Here is a 7,237-nt window from a genome sequence, read left to right on the forward strand (position 1 = left end):
TATTGCCATTATGTAAATCCCATAAAAATAAAGTAGATGAAAGTAGGAAATATTAAAGATGGCGGTACCTTATTTTATCCAGGTGATAAACGCATGGTAAAACTTTGAGCCCTATCTCTCTATCAGTGTCTATCTATATCTATCTATCTATCTATCTATCTATCATCTATCTACCATTTTCAAATTAAAAAGTTAAATGTTTGTCATGGGGGTATATATTAGCATACATTGATTTTTATTGAAAAATAAAGACTAGAATTTTTTGTTTGATGGGTTTTTTGGACAGAGAATAAATCTACTCTGGATGATTAATTTACAATAACGATTGTAAATTATTGATTAGGCTAAATTGTAGATGTCATTCATAAATTGAATATGTTAAATCTGTAGCTTTTAAATGTTGGAAAACAATAAAAATAAAGCATGCAATAATATAAAAATAATTTATAAGAAAATTTTAGCAAATGTTTCTTGAACAATATTTCAATTTGTCTAATTCTAAGTATATCAAATCAGAAAAGAAAAAAGAAAAAACAAGGATAATTAATAATCGTTTGATGAGTCTTGGTAAAGTATTTCAGGTGACATCTCAGAAACAGAGAAAGTTAATGACTGCAAAGACTGGATAATAGACATTTGTAAGTCAGATGTTTTCCAATTCATTGCTTTCAGAGATATCAGGGGAGGACCTAATCGAGTTGTCAGCTGATAGATTATTAAAAATAATTCTTGATGATAGAGCAGTATGTTATTTTTGGCATAGAACTTGGAAAGAGTTCAGAGAGTTAAATCATATTGCTATAATAAAACTCCTTCCAAACTTATTTATGTGAACAAAGTTTCCCAGTATTACTTCTATAAAAATGAAAAGCAGGAATAGAATGGATACTACTCCCTGTCTTATTCTAATAAGTAATATCACGCATGGGTGCATAAAGTAATTAAAAATAAAGGCCTCGTCCACTTCATTGAGATAATTTTCTAATAAAAAATTTTAATTGAACTCTTTTTGAGAAAATAGATTTGCATGCAGTTGTAAGAAATAATACACAGATATCCCATGTACCTTTTACCCAGTGCAACTCTATATAGTACAATAGCTAAGATATAGATACCGACAGTGAAGGTATAGAATATCTCTGTAACCTTGAGGATCTCCCCTTCCATCCTGTCCTTCCTTAACCACCAATCTCTTCTCCATTTCTATAATTTTGCCATTTCAAGAATGTTATATAACAGAATATTACACGATGTAACCCTTTTTTCACCAGCAATATTCTCTGGAGATTCATGCAGGTAATTGTATGTATCGATAGCTATTCTTTTTATGAGTGATATTCCATGGTAAAGATGTACCAATTTGTTTAACTATTCACATAATGGAGGATATCTGGGTTGTTTCCAGTTGGGGGCTACTACAAATAAAGCATCCATAAACATTCCTATGCAGGTCTCCTCCCCCCATCCCCCTGAAAACAAAAACAAAAACTAAAGCAAAAACAAAAACAAACCCCGTTTTTTATTGTCTTGGATGCAAATATAGTTTTCCCATGCAAGTTTTTGTGTGAACATAGTTTTCATTCCTCTGGGAGAAATACTCAGGAGTACAGTTGTTGGGATATGTAGTAGTTGCATATTTAATTTTTTTAACTGCCAAACTCTCTTACAAAGTGGCTATACCATTTTACATTCCCTCCAGCAGTGTCTGAAGCATCCAGTTTTTCTGCATCTTTGCTAGCGTTTGGTGGTGTCATTTATTTTTACACATTATTTTGTTATACACTTTAAATTTTGGAATAGTTTTAGATAGAAAAGTTTCAAAGAGAGTTCCATGAAAGCAACTGAGAAATGATGAAGAAATTGAGATCCTCACCCAGTCTCCCCTGCTGTTAACATTGTGCGTCAGTGTGGTACTTTTGTCATAACTGAAGAACCAACATTGACATATTACAGCTTCGCAGTTTGTTCGGATCTCACTAGTTTGTTCTTAGCGTCCTTTTTCTATTCGAGGATTCCACCTGGGGTACCATGTTACTTTTATTTGTCATGTCTCCTTAGCCTTTCTGGTCTATAACAGTTTCTCAGACTTTTCATGTTTTTCGTTTGTTTGTTTTGTTTGTTTGTTTGTTTTTGTATTTGCACAAGCTGGCCTAATGCAAGGAATGAGCGGGATCTACCCATGGAGCCAGACAGTGCTCTCTGCTTTATTAAACATTAAAGTACAAATGGCTGTTCCCTGTGGGACACCGCAGAGGAGAAAGGAACACTTGGGGGTTGGGAGAAAATCACACAGCAGAGACCCATCTTCACAAAAAGGGCTTGATATTGATTTCCAGGGAGGAGCAAGGCACAGTCAGCTGGAATTTGGTGATGATGTCAGGATGAGGAATCCCTAGCCGTCCAAGGCTCTGACCCCTGGAAGAGATCTCAGCACATCGCCCTGGGGAGAAAGCAGGGACTTTTGATGCTTTCTTTGATCACATATTCCCTCTTCACTGGGAGGCACATCAAGCTGCTGCATAATTCTGTCCAGTAGCCCTTGGATTATCTCAAACCCAAGAATCTTGTTGTAATAAACAGCACAGAGCTGCGTGTAGTTTCTTGTACCTGCATCTCTGCTAGAATCTTTCACTATAAAGTCAGAGATTTCAAACAGTTTCAGAGTAAGGGGCATCTTCCAATTTGCTGCTATGGTCTTTAGGAAGCCATGAAGAAGGGGAGTGCTGCCATCTGAAATTCAGCTGTTTTAGGATTACTGATGTGGACTGCCTTTGTTGCAGAGATATCTAAGCCAAGTTTATCAGCAATATCTTCTTGGGAGCACAGAGGCAAGGTAAGTGCTTTGGTGAATCTGGTGGCTGCCATGTCATGTCTTAGAAGTTCTGTGATATCATTAAGGAGAAATTGATTAGCTATGGTGTATGTTTTGGGGAGAGTCATCTGAAAGTTGTTATATCCATAAGCAATAGCTGTAAATTCTACAATATCACTTGTGTGAACAATGTCAGCTTTGGTCAGAGGGATTTTCAATCTCAATCTGATTCCCATCACCAGGGACTTCTGACTTTAAGTACATCCTGGTCAGAAGATTAGCAAGATTTTCTGGAGTTTCTCTGATTGCAACTTTTTTTGTTAATTAGGTCGGCTCTCACCATCTTCTTTCAGTAAGCCAGATCGGGAAAGATATATGATTTTCCATTAGGAAATACTACCTCAGCTGCTTCAATTGTAAGTAGATTCTCACAATGTTCACCGAACATGGTGACAATAATATCAAGAACTATTTTTGCCTTAGTAAAGGCAGGTCCTGTGCATTCGATAAACACATTTCTAGTATTTACTATTATTTTGAAATTATTTCCATTGATGATCAAAGGCATTGAAAGGATACCACCATTGCTATCATAGATTACTGAGTACAAGGGTTTATTTTCAGTGATATGTAAATAATGTTTAAGGTGGTTATCAGTCTTGTATATGTTCATCAGTGTACTCCTTTGTCTTATTCAAAGACTTAAATTTGATATCTGAAGGTTACTCCGCAGTATAAGTAAATAGGTCTGACAATGTGTCCAAAATCACAGATACCAACGGCAACCAACACTCTTTTCCTGCAAATGTTCTGATGTAATTTCTCTTAAAGTTCAATGAAGCTGTCATATCAATCATCAGTAAACTTTTCATTTTGGAAGATGGCTGCTACAGCCTAAGGGCATATTTTAGCTGTCTCTTCTGTGATGATCAATTTCTGTATTTCTCCATTAGGCATTACCCATTTATACGTTGGAGACTTTATCCTTTCTTTAAGGTCTTTAAGTCCTTGAACCAATCCTTCTAGACACAGGAGATCATATCTGTTGGAGAGGACATCAATTTTGTAAAGAACAACATCAGATGCCCCCTTTGCCTTTTCATTACCTTGTTCCTTATAGTTTCCTTCTCAGAAGTGACTTCATTAAGTTCCAGACCAAATTTAAAACATAGTTTATCAAATTCTTGGTAGGCGTAGGTCCGGCCCCGGGCTTCAAAGAGCAAATCATGCTTCACACTGACAGTTGGCATGGTGAGTTGGACCTACTGCCAGACTTTTCTTATTTTCGATGACCTTAAGAGTTTTGAGGCATGCTGGCCAGGTATTTTGTAGAATATCCTTCAATTTGGGTTTGTTTTGTTTTTCTCATGGTCAGACTGGAGTGAGGGGATTTGGGGAGGATTACCACAAATGTGAAGTGCCATTCCCATCACATCATTTCAAAGGTACATGCAGTCAACATGACTGATGATGTTAAGCTTGGTCACCTGGGGGTGGGGGGGAGGTGTTTGCCAGATTTCTCCACTGTCAAGTTACTCTTTTTCTCACCTTTACATCCTTACTTTATTCTTCAGAAGCAAGTTACTGAGGGCAGACCACCCTGGGTGTTAAGCTCTACCTCTCTGAGGGAGGAGTACCTACTTAAATTTTTTGGAATTCTTCTTTATGAGAGATATTAAAGTTTTTTAAAAATTAACAGACATTATCATATATATATACACATATATATAATTTTTATTAGTTTCAAGTATACAGTACATTGGTTAGACATTTATATAGGCTATGAAATGATCCCCCTGGTTACTCTATCTTCTCTCTGGCTCTACACATCGTCATTGCATTACTGCTGACTGCACTCCCTATGCCATGCTTCCAATTCCCATGACCATCTCTCAACTACTAATTTGTACTTCTTTAGCTCTTCACCCCATTCTCCCAGCCCTCCAAGCCCCCCTCCACACCCTCCCCTCTGGCTGAACAGACATTAATTTTTGGAGCACTTTTAAGGTATCAGAAAAATTAAGCAGAGTATAGAAAGTTTCCATATATTCTACCTCTTCCTCTTCTGATCCCACCCCAGCATACAGGTTCCCCCATTATTAATGTTTTGCCTTAATGTGGTACCTTTGTTATAATTATGAATAAATATTGATACATTACTATCTAAAGTTCATAGCTTACCTCAGATTCATTTTTCCTATTGTATGGTTCTATGGGCTTTGACAAGTGTATAATGTCATGCATCTCCCATTACAGTACTAAAATGCAGTATACAAAATAGTTTCATTGCCCTAAAAATACTTGTGCACCATTCCTCCTTCCCCCCAAATCCCTGGAAACCACAGATCATTTTTTACTGATTCTATAGTTTTACCTTTTCCAGAACGTCATATAGTTAGAATAGTTTCACTGCTCTAACATCCTCTGTGCTCCACCTAGTTATCCTCCTATCCTTCAAATCACTGGCAACCGCTGACCTTATTTTTAACCATTTATTTATATATTTTTATTTGGAAATGTTTATATCAGTACAGTGAAACTAAATTTTAAGAGACACTGGATGTCATTAGTTTTGGATATAATTAATTTATTTCAAAAGAGAGACATGGAAATTATTTACACGAGATTTCAGAACTTCAGTGGAATGGGCGGCTTCATGGGATGCCATTTCAATAGTGATTTATTTCAGTCTACATACTTTCCAAGAAAGTTGCCATCTCGAAATAAGAAATAATCCTTGTTGCCTAGAACTACTTTGGTACGGCCATATTCTGGAAGAAGAACTTTATCTCCATCTTTCGCGCTAACTGGTTGACTCTCTCTACCCTTTCTTTTAGAGCCCGATCCAACAGCTACTACTGTTGCTTGTAATACTTTTCCTTGAGATATTTCTGGAAGCATAATGCCTCCTTTGGTTACGGTTTCCGCAGCACTCCTTTCAACTAATACTGGTCAAAGAGGGTAAGAAACTTTCTAAATGCCTGTCCTGCCACGACTTCTGCCGCTGCATTCATACTCTGCTCTCGCGCTGTGGCCCCAAGGAGACACCTGCAGTCTGGCGGTCTGGACATGTGAACTTTGGGGAAAAAAGCACCACTGATCTTTTAATTGTCTCCATAGTTTTGCCATTTCCAGAATGTCATATTGTTAGAATCATACAGTGTGTATGTAGCCTCTTCATATTGGTTTCTTTCACTTAGCAACATGCTTTTAAAGTTCCTCCATTTCTTTTCATGGCTTAATAACTTATTTCTTTGAAGCACTGAATAATTTTCTATTGTATGGACATACTTCTTTTTATTCATTTACCCATCGAAGGACATTCATTATTTGGCAATTATAAATAAAGCTGCTATAAACATTTGTGTACAATTTTGTGTGGACATAAGTTTTCAACTCATTTGCTGGATTATATGGTAAGATAACATTTAGCTCTGTAAGAAGCTTCCAGATTGTCTTACAAGGTGGCTGTACCATTTTGCATTTCCACCAGCAATAAATGAGAACACCTGTTGCTCTCTTTCCTCCCCAGCATTTAGTGTTGTCAGCGTTTAAGGTTTTAACCATTCTAATAGGTATGTATTGCGTGTTTTTTTAATTTGCAATTCCCTAATGATATATGATATTGAGCATCTTTTCACACTCTTATTTGTAATCTGTATATCTTCTTTGATGAGGTGTCTATCAGATCTTTTGCCCACTTTTTAAATTGGATATGTTTTCTTATTGTTGAGTTTTAAAAGTTCTTTGTATATTTTAGATAACAGTCCTTTATCAGATGTGTGTTTGGCAGAGATTTTTCTCCCAGTCTCTGATTTGTCTTTGCATTCTATTAACAGTGTCATTCGTAGATTAAAAGTTTTTTAATTTTAATGAAGTCCAGCTTATCGATTTTTTTCTTTCATGGATCATGCTTTTGGTATTGTGTTTAAAAGTCATGGCAAAATCTGATGTCATGTAAATTTTCTCCATGTTATCTGCTAGAAGTTTTATAGTTTTGCATTTTATATTTAGGTTCACGATTTATTCTGAGTTAATTTTTGTGAAAAGTATAATGTCTGTGTCTAGATTAATTTTTTTTGCATGTGGATGTCCAATTGTTCTCAATACTATTTGTTGAAAATACTGTCATTTCTCCATTGACTTGCCATTGATGCTTAGTCAAAGATCAGTTGGCTATATTTGTGTGGGTCTGTTTCTGAACCATTCTGTTCCATTGATCTATTTGGCTATACTTTCACCAATACCTCACTGTCTTGATGACTGTAGCTGTATAGTAAGTCTTAAAATCAAGTAGTGTTCATCTTCTAGTTTATTCTTTTCCTTTAGTATTGTGTTGGCTATCCTGGGTCTTTTGCCTCTCCATATAAACTTTAGAATCAGTTTGTTGATATCCACAAAATAACTTGATGAGGTTTTGACTGG

At 36.2% G+C, this 7,237-nt stretch overlaps 2 pseudogenes; both read right to left on the reverse strand.

The window, feature by feature from the left end:
* Nucleotides 1-2,306: 2,306 nt before the first annotated feature.
* On the reverse strand, nt 2,307-4,062 carry LOC102892887 (annotated as a pseudogene).
* Nucleotides 4,063-5,497: 1,435 nt separating this feature from the next.
* Nucleotides 5,498-5,883, reverse strand: LOC102883606 (annotated as a pseudogene).
* Nucleotides 5,884-7,237: the final 1,354 nt, after the last annotated feature.

This window comes from Pteropus alecto, unplaced genomic scaffold (genome assembly GCF_000325575.1).
Source record: "Pteropus alecto unplaced genomic scaffold, ASM32557v1 scaffold76, whole genome shotgun sequence".
In the NCBI taxonomy this organism is placed as follows: Eukaryota; Metazoa; Chordata; class Mammalia; order Chiroptera; family Pteropodidae; genus Pteropus; species Pteropus alecto.